Source organism: Ixodes scapularis, unplaced genomic scaffold (assembly GCF_016920785.2).
Source record: "Ixodes scapularis isolate PalLabHiFi unplaced genomic scaffold, ASM1692078v2 PGA_scaffold6__148_contigs__length_123643588, whole genome shotgun sequence".
NCBI lineage: Eukaryota > Metazoa > Arthropoda > Arachnida > Ixodida > Ixodidae > Ixodes > Ixodes scapularis.
In genome coordinates, this window is record NW_024609881.1 from 117,286,263 (window position 1) to 117,298,860 (window position 12,598).

Below are 12,598 nucleotides of genomic sequence, written 5' to 3' on the forward strand. Positions count from 1 at the left end.
AACCACATATCAAAAAATGTAAAAACAAGACACTTAACAGCAACAAGATAAAAGCCTCAAGGCAACATGCGGGAATGACAAGCTAAAAGACACAGGATTAGCACAACAACCTATGAGCCACTGAAATCTAAGAAACTTGATTTCCTTTGAGTGCAGATAAACAGACGCCTGGGGGGGACTTGCGCAGCTATCTTTGCCTGCTTTGATTATTTTAAAGGCCTCGAGTAATTTGCTATTTGTCATTAAAATCAACATCAGGGGGCACTTACCTTAATTTTACACGTTGCGGATTGTCGTTGTCGCCCTAACTTTAATAACATTAAAATCATTGGCAGGGGAATGATAAGACTGCACGCAAATTGCTTGAGGCCTAGCTTTGAAATAATCAGAGCAGGCATAGATAGCTGTGTCAAAAGATTGTCAAATGTAAAACCTAAAAAAAAAAAGGTGTAATCGGCGAATTTGTGCCATAAACATAAGTGAAAACGAGCGTTGGTAAAGCGGCAGCGGGTGTCGAGGTGTCGGTGCAACAGCTGACCAGCGCAGGAGTTTCCGTGTGAGTCGCTGTGCTCCCTGTTTGGTACGCTCCATATCTCTAACATTCGGCCTAGAATGTTTGAGCGTCGGAACACTCTGAACACTGACTCGGCAAGGTCGTGTCGGCCCTCTTATCTATTGCCCTCGGTACCTCAAACGTTTTGGGTAAAAGTAAACGCGAATCTACTAGAAGTGCGGAGTAGGCTTCCTTCTCGGCCATTCACGCGGCAGTATTGCGTTCAGTGTACCTCCGGCTCGTCGGAACGACAGCGGGGACTTCGTCCCGGCCTCGTTTGGAACCCAGATTGCCAGCTGCAAGCAGCTGGGATGCCGGGGGCAACAACTGCGTCTCGGTAACGATGGCGGAAATCCTCCCGTCGGATGCTTTGCAAAGCAGGGCAGCCGTCTCGCGCCGTTGCATGTTGGATTGAGATTTTTTTTAAAGTGGTAGTTGCGTATTTGGATTTCGCGGGACCTCATTATGGCATGTAGCTTAGCATCAAACTGTAAGAGAGGTATGTAGTGGTTACATAAAGATCAGTTATATGAGGGTTGCGTGAGTGCTAGTGATAAAAACTTTAATGAGGTAAAAAAAAAAAGTTTAAGTCGTAATTGAGGCACGTTTCCCTCATGTCAACCTTGTGGTCGGTTTGCCTTGCTGCATACCCGACCCGGAGGAACAACACGGAGCCAACGGTTTCAACAACAAGAAACTACATTTAATTGGACATGGACAAGACGATTAACATTGCAACCGGCGGTGCCGGAGTCCAGGCAGCGACTCCCTGTGCGCCGCCTCTGATCTGCCTTATCAAGGCGGCGCATCCGATGTGCGCGTGGCTGGCGCGACGTCGCCGCCACGCGGGAAAAGTTCGGCTTGAGCCTCGCAGTCGGGCAACTTGGCTTGGGAGCCGCCAGGGTGCCCACACTTCCCCCCCCTCAAGCTTCGTCCGGCATATCGATGACGGAGACGTTGTGGGCGTCAGGGGGTGGATGGCGCTGTTGGGCGGACTGACGTTGTGAGTCCGGCCGGCGCCTGCTGGACGAGCGCGGCGGCTGCTGACGAGCGCGGCGGCTCGGTCAGCTCCAGCTTGTCGCTTGCTCGGGATCAGGGCTCCACCAGGTGGCTGCTTTGCACGTAGTCCTGTAGAGGGTGGCCGCGGTCCACGATGAGATCGGCCGCCGTGTCGTTCAGATGGCGGGTGTGGCGACGGTTTTGTCCATGAGTCATCTTCGTAGAAAACATGGAAGCAGACGACATGGGACTCAGTTGAGGGCTGAGCCTGACGTTATCTTCGGACCCCTTCCAGAAAGTTTGAAATAACGGATCTGAGGTGGGCACACAATCTTCTCCCCCCCTCTTGAAAAAGGGGCAGATCCGTGGAAGTAGAAAACTACCCCCAAAATGCGAAAGAGGCCAAGGAGACAAAAAAAAAGTTCCTCTCTCTTTGGTGTCACCGACGTCGCAGGTTATACCGCCGCCTTGGTGGAGACAAGGGGGTTTCCGGAACGGGACTGCCGTCAGTGTCGTTCCGGTCCTGCGAGGAATCTTCGTCTTCTGCTTGGAAAAATCGTTTAAGGTCGGTGACATGAACAGGTCCGGTTTCCTCACTAGACTCACAGTTAACTAGTTTGTAAGTGAGTGGCGAGCACTTTTCACGCACGCGAAACGGACCTTCCCACCTGTTGGCGAGGGAGGCTGCGAAGCCTCGAGCGGCGTCACTCAGTGGGTGAGTTGTTACACACTCCTTAGCGGGTTCCGACTTCCATGGCCACCGTCCATGGAAGTCGGAAACCGTTGGCCCCACGTTGGGCGCCATTGTGGTCGGTTTGCCTTGCTGCATACCCGACCCGGAGGAACAACACGGAGCCAACGGTTTCAACAACAAGAAACTACATTTAATTGGACATGGACAAGACGATTAACATTGCAACCGGCGGTGCCGGAGTCCAGGCAGCGACTCCCTGTGCGCCGCCTCTGATCTGCCTTATCAAGGCGGCGCATCCGATGTGCGCGTGGCTGGCGCGACGTCGCCGCCACGCGGGAAAAGTTCGGCTTGAGCCTCGCAGTCGGGCAACTTGGCTTGGGAGCCGCCAGGGTGCCCACAACCTGCGACCCTTTCCGTGTTCACACTCGCAGAACGAAAGGTTAGCTCCAACTGAGTGCAAAGGTTTTTGTTTATATAAAGTTGCAATGAATGGCAAACTTAAGGGGGGGGGGTTTGAGTTTAGAAATGAGCCTACATGTTTATTTTTTAATTTTGTCTCGATTGACGGGCGCCAGAACTTGGGAGAAAAGGTGTTCCGACTAACAACATTTGGAGGCAGCCTTATTTGGTCCTAAAATAGTAGCCACAAATATCACATATATAAAATTTGTCAGCCAGTTTCCTTTAATTTTACTTTTCATCGTTTGATCGAAGACGAAAAACGCAAAGCCGCTTTGCCTACATAGTCGGCGTCGTACACGTGCCTTGATTTAGAGTCAGAGGTGTCACAAACGCTCCCAAGGAAGGTCACACGATGCACATTGAAGAAGCATCTGCGATGCAGCACATGACACTGACGTGTGTTCACGCATGCGGTTACTCATACCTGAATGAAGGCCGCTTGGCTAGTCACCTGTGACTATCTAGGAGGCACGTGACAATGGGATCAAGTGGCCCCCCTGTGTACAAGACAATCCTTCTGTCATTGGATGCCCCCCTACCCCTCCCCCAAAAGAAGGAACGAAACAACAACAAAGATTGAAGTAAAAAGCAATGTTTTGAAGATAATAAAATATATTCTGTATCTAAATGAACCATAGTTACATACCTAATTATTTGTTCTACGTTAGATGTAGATATACCAATATTATAATGTCTCCTTACTTCGAAAATTTTTCGTGCACAGATTAACTTTAGCTTATCTCATTATAATGGGTTTCTTATTTCTGTGTGTATGAGTAAAGTGAACACTTTGAGGTTCTGCTTTAGGGGTTGCTATCATCAACGATAAATCTATTAGCTTGGCCTTGGGCAAGCAAGAGGTAACAGGAGATGCAATGCTCGAATCACTAAAAAGCTAGCCGCGTGCAGGAAAAAACATCCGACAAGCAATTACGACACTACAGATTGCCCCAAATTGCAGCGAAGGAAATTGCACATGGGGAGACTCTTATTGCCCACATGATTTTGTTTCAATGTTTCGTGTGATCGTTTGGCTGTTCCACTGTTCAGTGATAGTTTACTTCAGTAAACTGGTACACTCTCTCAAACGTTTGTCACAAGAACATCTATTCATTTTGACGACTTCCTGGCACCTAAGATATCATTCGGCGAGGCATCATACGCCAAATCGCTCATGAAGCTGCAGCGAGAGAGTTTTGGAAACCATGCTATAACAAGAAAAATACTCCCAGATCGATGACTCATCGCTATCAGCTAATCGGGTGGCGGGAATAATCGATGCGCCACGTGCGGGCTCTTCGAGAGGCGACCAATCTCGCGTGACGGAGCCGATTGAGCACGCTATCAGTCAATCACGTACGACTGCGTTCGAGTGTGCGGTAATAGGGTCGGGTGCAAACACTCGTAAGATTGCCTTTTATCTCGCGTCATATCAATTGGCACCGGCAATCCATTTGTGGGAAAGCGTTACGATTCCGTTTCTCCGTTTGCCTTCCTCCGAATTCCTCCATTCAAGCTGTCTTATTCGATTATCTGTTGGAAAGGCTTCCATCGGCTAAGTGCAGGTCGTTTGGCTACCTGCTACGCAAAGATTAAACTTACCTTCTCCTTCCGGCAATCGCAGTGACGCTTCAAGCTCCGTTTATGTGCTCTCACGGACAATATGAACGGTCCTTTGGGTTAAATGGACTGGTCATTGCGCGGCATTCACGAGATCACATCTACGGACTACCTACGAGAAATGGTCGCTTATAAAGTTATCAAAATGATTTCAAGTTCACAGTGTAAGAATGAATTTCAAGAAGGATTATAAAATTATATACGCCGGTCGAAGAGGTTCCAGGGCTGCCATTCGAGCACAGTCAAATGCAGATGTGTGGACCAGCCTTTGCGGTGTGGCATTATAATAATAATAATCTTTATTTTTTGTGTGTCCACAAACGGCACTACACCTAAAAAGTGGTACACTATCGTAAAAATGGAAATTTAAAAAAAAAGAATGTGTATCAATAAGAAAAAAATACGAGCAAGGTCAACCATGCACACACTATTATTTCAACTGCTCGTCGACAAGTGTTCACGTCGCAAGGATTGCAGATTTGTCTAGCTTTATTACAGTCAGTGTGCAGGCGAGCTGGTGGAAGTTTACCACACTGTCTGCCCCTGTTGCTCTCTCTTCCACTGTAAAACATTTTTATAAGGATTTTCCAATCCAAATCCTCCTGCTTCAGTCTTGGGTTGAGAACATCGTTGTCTAGCTTATTATATTCGAGTTACACTCTCGTAATTGGCGACATACGGAACAAAAAGAAATCTGCGTAACTGTTGATGGCATCCCGCAGTGGCAGTAAATCAAGGGTAACCTCGCACAAATGTGAGTGTGGTGGGGAAACGAGAGGACGCTTTCCGTTCTGTCTGGCAGGATGAGAGTTGTAACCGGAGGCTTGGGAAATTTTTGTGTGCAGAAATGACGTAAGTCACTTTTTGTTTCTTTTTGTTTTTGTTGTGGATGTTTGTCTATTGTTTTTGGTTGATGGCTGGATGAATAGTGTGTGGACCGCAGGACGGATGTCTAGTCCTGCCCTATTTTCGAGGGTTCCAGTGCAGGCTCGCCTCGCGAAACGCGGCTGAATTTTCCTCGAGGGAACGGAGTTGTGCTGACCGACTATTCAGTGGCTGGCTGAATAGCTCGGTGCAATGAGTCTGCAATTCCTGTGGTTTTCTTATTGCATTGATTGAAAACCTCTAATTTGAGCAATACTATAAATTAAAAAATGTGTGTTTCATATTTGTTAATGAGTTTTTTATGACTATTGGGAATAGCGCAAACATAGATTAATTGACTGCTTTTGTTTTTTTGAATTAACACTTGTGTACTTTGTACATTTGTACATTTTGTTGTTTCATTATTTCAAATATTGTGCATACTAGTGCTGTTTCAAGTATTTTAACACTCGCTCAGTGTTGTATTATTTTGTATTATGTAGTAGTAATTATAATAGTTGTGTATTTATTTGTTTGCTTTTTAACACCTCGAAAAGCCTAGGACTGAGCATATCACAAGGGGTGCTCTGCTGGCATTTGCTGTAGGTGAGCAAAGAATGGACTAATGCATACACTCAAGGGCGATTAAACAGAGCCATTAAAAGAGAATTAATTGAAAGAAATTGTATTGGCACAAGCAGCTTCCCCGGGATTATATTCATTATCTCTAACGTGCCTTGTGCATATAGCATGACTTATGAACACTTGCGCCATTATAACTTATCATGAGATATAGGACTAACTGACAATATTTTTGTGATCTTGCTCTAATCGAATTGCAAGGTCTTCATAAATTAAGTAACCTCAATTGCAATATCGCTTGCTAATAATTATCAAGTTTATTGTTCACGACCCTTTTGCCACAGTGGCCCGTTTCATTGATCTCGGGTGAGCCCAAAAATAGTGTGGGGGGTGTCAGGTCAGGGTCAGGGACGACACACCATCAAAAATAAAATCGCAGAAATATGCAAGAGAAGCTTTAATTTCAGAGAGTGCTTTGAACGCGGCTTCTGGAAGCCACGTACATTGTTGGTTTTTTGGTTTTTCTTATTAAAAAGTGGAGAAAGGATACTTTTTTTTTATTCTCTTAACCTGTTTTCAATGACAGGGGCCAAATGCTTCCAGCTGTCGTAACCATTGTTTTTCGGTGAGCGTCGTCATGGCAGCGACAAGGTCTTTCTCTCTCTATATATATATATAGAGCCTGGCCCCAACCTTGAACTTGGCTCGGGGCGTCGTCGGTCCCGTCTAAAGTTAATTGCCGCACCGCGTGCGCTTTAATCACGGGCACCACTCTCCCATTGTTACAGGACTTTGGTGGAGGTTTGTTTTGGAATTTGACGTATGGACTGCGAGGGAAGTTGCGAGAACATTCTGGCTGTGATCCAGAAGGCTAAAAAAAGAAGGGGTGGAGGGAAAGGGGGAAGGCCCCTCCTCCCCACACACTTTTAGGCACGACGTAAACAGAAGTTTTCCATTCAGTTCCTTGTTTGGGTGACTCTTGGGTTTGTTTCTTCTGGAAGGTACAGTCCTCGTAAAGCTGCAGGTGAATGGCATTACGGGAAAGTTGTGGAATTCTGGGCTCTGTTGGAGGAATAATATTTTGGAAAGCGTGCCCGAAACGTGCGTAGAACAGCGCCCTGCAGCAGAAAATTTCCAATAGGTGATAGACCCTTTCCGAAATTCAGTGCCATCTGGTGGCTGAAATGGCGGTTTAACCTTTGCCATACGAATGGCGGCAATGAACTCGTAGCCTGCAGTATTTTATCGGGCACCGTCACTTTTGCAGGTCAACGGCACACGAGAATAAACTTTTCGCTATACAGGCTTTTCTGGATCATCTCTTCCAGTGTCGATTCCCACAACGATGCAACCATTCAAAACGAAGTGCCAACCCAGACAGACGCCTTGATAAAGATCTATAAGTCAAGGGGTTTCGAAGTCGATTTTGAGCCACTAACAGGTTCACTGGGCTCGAATTAGAGAAATGAACACTTACGCAGCGCTTGCATTCAATTCCGGTTTCGCAACGTGCTAACGTCTAGAATGTATAGGCCTCGAATCCTCAGCTTAGGCGCATCTTCAACATGTTCCTTCATCAGTAAATAGAAAGACGCCATTGGTATGGCACATATGCCATTTTTCAGATGATGATGATAGTGATCAAAGTGGCCAGACTGAATTTCAGAAAGGGTCTATTGTACCCTGAATTGGGGGTGTAATTATTGATAAAAAAAAAGGCTGAGTGATTAGTTATACTGTAAGCGACTTCGTGTTTGCAGGTTCGACGTTTCGGGAAGTGTTGGTTTGGGGAACATTTTTGCTGGCACAGAATTCCACAATTGGGAATGGTGTGCTATGTATTTGTTACCATAGGGTAACATTTGCACGGGATCTGTCTTTCATGGTATTCTTCGAGTTGCAAAAGTTGTCATTTACAGTATAGGGTGCCATCACTGAGAATTTTTTTCTCATGAGCTGCCTGGTGCTTGCTGAAGGCAAGTATTTCAAAGATTCACATGGCATTCTCAAATCGGTGGAGCACAAAAGCTTATAAGCTTCATCATTCCTTTTTTTTATTATTCCGATAAACAAAAAACATTTTTTACTCAATCTAGCAATAAAATGGCGGATTGATGTCATGTGAAAACACCCTGTATAGCATAATAGAACACAATTTGCCTGTACCCCTGTGAAGCAGCATTGACCCTTGCCTTGGCTGCCAAACAGGCGGTTGGCAGTATTGTTAAATGAATCCATAAACATTGCAGCAACTGCAAGAAAATGTAACAGGGTGCGGCTGTTTCACGTGGCTGCAACACTAACCAAAATGCAACACTAACCAGCCCCGGCTTGTTTCGAGGTGTTGCTGACCTTGGCTTGTTGCTAATCCAACAGACCAAAACCAGATTGTGCAGGATCTCGAGTACGTAGGCAAACATAGGTACTGTTGACGAGCGGTAAGACCCCGGTTTGCGACAGATAAGACAAGCGTGGCCACGTGGCCACGGAAGGCGTTGACCCAAAGGTGCGGAAGGCCGAGAAGTGAATGCGTTGTGCCGGGCCTATCTATTCAGTCGGTCGCGCGTGTGTCTTGTTGTCCAAGTGAGTTCCAAGCGTAGGTCGAAGTTGTGCGCGTGTCGATTGTTCTCGTAACTAGTTGTGATCGCCAAATGGGGTTGACGAGCCGCGTCGCGATCTGGAAGCAGCGCGTCAACACGTGTTGGCCGGGCAGTTTTGGACTGCCTTGTTTTTCGAGGTTTTTACATTCACCAAGTCAATTCTAGTCGCCGAATAAAAAACGAAAACAAGGCGGCTGATCGCGCTGCTGCTACTTCCTTTTTTTGGTCCGCAGGATATAACATTGGTTGTTATTTTCTGTCTCTTTCGCAAAGGTTGTCACTTATTTCTTCAAGATTTAGGTATGGCTAGAAGATTGGCCGTTTTCATAACCAATTTCGTAACAAACTCTGATTCTTTTTGTTGTTGTTCTTTTAGATCCGTCAACTTCAGCTCTTCGAAATAAAGGTCGGTTTATGTCACTGAATTTGGGGAAAAGCCTTTGAAGTTCCATCAACACCGCCGTTTTGAAGTTGATATTTTTCTCTTCTTTTTATTTTTTTTTTTGGGAGGGGGAGGAGGAAAAGGGTTTTGCACTCCATGCTAAAATTGGTGACAGTATTCTGGTTAATTGAGGGCCCATTTTTTCTAGCAGAAGCTTATCTTTGTGGTTGGTCGTAGCGCATACTTTGGCAGAGGGGGCCCACGATCGTAAAAAGAGAGTATACTAGGACTGGCGTCGAAGGGGCTTCAGTGCACTGCATGCACTCTTGTTATCGGCGTTTGAGCGTCCTAGATAAAAATGCAACCGACAATCTCCGAAGCGCTGTGGCGTGCAAGACTTCTTTGTTTTCTCCACGTTGCAGTCCGCATTTCGTAGCAAGCGTTGACCCACTGCAGGAGGAGAGAAGCACAGTGGCTAAGCCGATGACAAGACATGCAGTAGGATGATATCCGCTAGCAATTGCCCGACTCTGAAATATAAACAATGTCTCCTACTTACCGGGAGCTTGTTGTTGGTGGAGTCCCGACGCTTGTGTGCCTCGAGTCTGCACTCGTAGCCAAAGCACGACGAAAGGCAATGAGTGCATGCTGCGAGCACATGCACGTAAAAGGAGACGCCTCGTGCTTTAATCCTCTCACTGACTATGGGCAGCTCGCGCTCAATCGAGCGCCAGTGCTCAAACGCTTCATAAACGGGAAGGTTTCATATCTTGAAACGCGCAGACGTGGCGACTTATCCACACAACAGGCGACTCTTGACTAAACAAAACTTTGCGGGCTCGGCCCCTCTTGCCGGTGCGAAGGTGTAACATTGCACCGTAAAGTGACGGACGTGCAGGGTTTGCGGCCCCCAGGGCCCATTTCGTTATCGGAGCAGCAAAGACTTTGTTATCGGCGCCTGGCCCGTCGTCTTGGGGATGCTCGGTTGTGCAATCGGCCTATCGGAAGTTATCGCGAGGGACGCCGCGATCGGTGCACGCTCACTTTCCATCGCTCTGTGCGGGAGAGGGCGGCCCGGGGTTCCAAACGTGTTGAGGGGCTCCTGCGACGTTTGGTGACCCGTGCGCTATGTCGTCGGCACCGCCGCTTGTCGCGTGAGGTCGGGTTCCACCAACCGGAGTGCGTTCTGCGCCGAGCTTTGGGCACGGATTGTCTTCCGGTCGTTTGCCGCAGCTGAGGTGAGTTGCTGGGCCGTGTGAAGCATAAATATGGCCGCTGGGTTATGGGCATTCTTTTACGTTTCGTGTTGCTGGAGTTCAAAGATGGTTAGAGATAGAGGCACCGCAAAGTCGCTGATGTTCAAGTTCGAAAGGCTTACAAATTTCCAGACTTCGTTTAGGTTTGAACTTGCAATATTAGCAGCTTTCGAACACTGGCGAGATTTGAATTCACAAAGTTTGAAGCTCTCTGGATTCCTGAAAGTTTGTGTTTGATGGTTTTGAATTTTTGTGAAGTTTAGGCTCAAAGAATGAGAAAGTTTTGATGTTCAAAATTCTTTCAAGTCCCAAGTTCAAATGGTTCAGTCTAAGTATCTTGCTGAGGTTCGATTTCTCCAGCTATGAATTAAGTCTCGAATTTATGTCCAATAGCATTTTCATTCTCTTAAAGCTGACAGATTAGCTATGTTCAACAAATCTTACGTATAGGGTTAATAAACCTTAGCTTCAGGGAAAGCTGGCAAAGCCATTGCCGCTGCTTGCCTCCTCGAACTTGGAGTCGGTCTTTGAAGAAATTAGTTTAATTACTTCTATTTTTTTCTGTCACATATCCTTGTCAGTTTGGTGCTAGAGTGGTGGTCAGTAATTTGCTGCACTTGCTAGTGATTTGTTGCACTTGCTAAAGGTTCAAAACGGGTAAGGCCTTATTCAAGCGTATTGTTAGCAAGGTGAAGACAACGCAGCAGTGGTGCGCATGACCACTAGGGGTGTCGCGAATTGGCAGAGGTTCGAGTTCGACCAGGTTCGACTTTTTCGAACTACTCGTGAAAATTTCGATGAACCTTGTATTGAGGTTCGACTCATGTGCGCATGCGCGACAGGCTGGCCAGTTGGCTTCGGATTGGATGGTAATGGCTAAGGGATGAATTAAGGGCACCGCTGATTGGTTATTCCAGTTAATACAGTACAAAAAAAATTAATTTATTAACATCTTCAGTGATTAGAATTGGTTTCTTTTAATTGCAACTGTTCATAAAATAAAATAACCCTCTGCATAAAAAAAATTCTCCAAACCTAGACATGCTTGTATCAAGGTCTGGCCACAGTGTCCACAAAGTCGAACCGGTTGAATTTGGTGAAAAGTTTGAAGGTTCGTCGAACCGGTTCGACTGGGTCGAACCCCGAAAGTTCGACCTAAAAATCCGGTTCAACAAAAGTTCGCGACACCCCTCATGACCACCTAGTGGCTGGCCCGGCCTTCAAAAGTCCTTTGTCGGTTCTATCATAGTGTCCTGTCCTGTCGTTTCTATTGCCGACAGCGTCACCCTAACAATATTAAAACAGCTCTCATTAAAGCATATTTTGGAGGTTAAGCCTAGCAAACATTTGATTGATTTTCAACCATCAAATTCTAGATGGGCTTTGAAGTCTGTTGAACTTTTTAACTTTGCAGGGTTGCAGTTTCCAAATTCACCAAATCTGTATAGTAAAATAAATTTCGACAGTTTGAAACTTGGTCAATTTTTCATCTCAGGAAGGTCGAAAAAACATTTTCTGGCCTTTTGAATTTCTTTGTTTGACCTTCGAAACTTGGGTTCAAAAGAGGTTTGCGGCATCTCTATTTAGAGGTGTTGTGTTACAGACATTCTTTCATTTTCTGTGTTGCTGGATTTGTCAGGTTGCTGTGGGCACTGGGTCACGGCCGGGTGTTTCGCTTTCTCTGTCATGGGAACTTCAAGGTCGTCAGAGGCTCTGGGTCATGTATATTTAGGGATATTACCCATTTTTTGCACCTTGAACAGTCTTTTTTTAAATCCGATTTCTCCCCGAATATCGGCCTTGAAATCAGTTAAATTTACGGAAGAAAAGAACAATTCTGGATCTGTTTCAGAACTGCTTTCTCGGTCACTCGTTTGATGGTAAGAAGTCTTTTCGATTAGGGTTACCTCTGCATATATTTGCTTCAGAATGAGTCGGAAGGCGGAAATATACTGCAAAATCGAGCACCGTTGCTGTATCATATACTTTGTTGACTTTTGTTTGTGTAAATAACACATTCCAGGTACTTGCCTTTCATAAATAAGACCCGCGAAAACCCAATTTCCTAATGGCTTCAGAAAGACCCGGTTTTTTCCCGATTATGAGCCTGAAGAATAGCACCCAATCCCCCCCCCTGATTATTTAAAAATATAAAACCCGAAAGGCTAAGAACTCTATGTACGTTCCTCCATTTTGTGCATTGCTCGAGGATGCGGCATTGGCACGAAGTGTTCTATTCTTATAGAACACTTAGTACTTTTTAGTAACCACCCACCTGCTCTTCATGAAACAATTTACAAGCATTACCGTTTCTGAGCCCACCTTGCTAACAAGATGCTTTTGCACCTCATCCTCTTCTCCTAATGCACCGGTGCAAAACGGTAAAGCTTGACGCTCGCGCACCGGTGCGCAGTGGTGAAGCTTGATGCGCCTGCTCTGATGCAAAGCGGTGAAGCCCACCCTACCATGTGCACCTCCCTCATTTCTGCCATCGGCCCTAACAAGCGCACCCATCCCCTAGTTTGTCAAGGTTATCCCAAAATTTTTACTGTTTCTTGCGCCATATTTTACGGCATTAGAGTAACG

General features: G+C 46.0%; 1 protein-coding gene across 2 annotated transcripts in view; it reads left to right on the top strand.

The window, feature by feature from the left end:
• Nucleotides 1-12,598, top strand: part of LOC8033424 (monocarboxylate transporter 12-B) — a 33,433-nt gene that overhangs the window by 4,051 nt on the left and 16,784 nt on the right. Inside the window, exon 1 of one of the 2 annotated variants that reach the window (XM_029969748.4) lies at nt 9,799-9,994. The exons of the other annotated variant lie outside the window; for it this stretch is intronic. The gene's annotated coding sequence lies outside the window, so the exon portion shown is untranslated. Of the gene's footprint in view, nt 1-9,798; nt 9,995-12,598 lie in introns of those variants that run through there. 2 annotated transcript variants of the gene reach the window in all.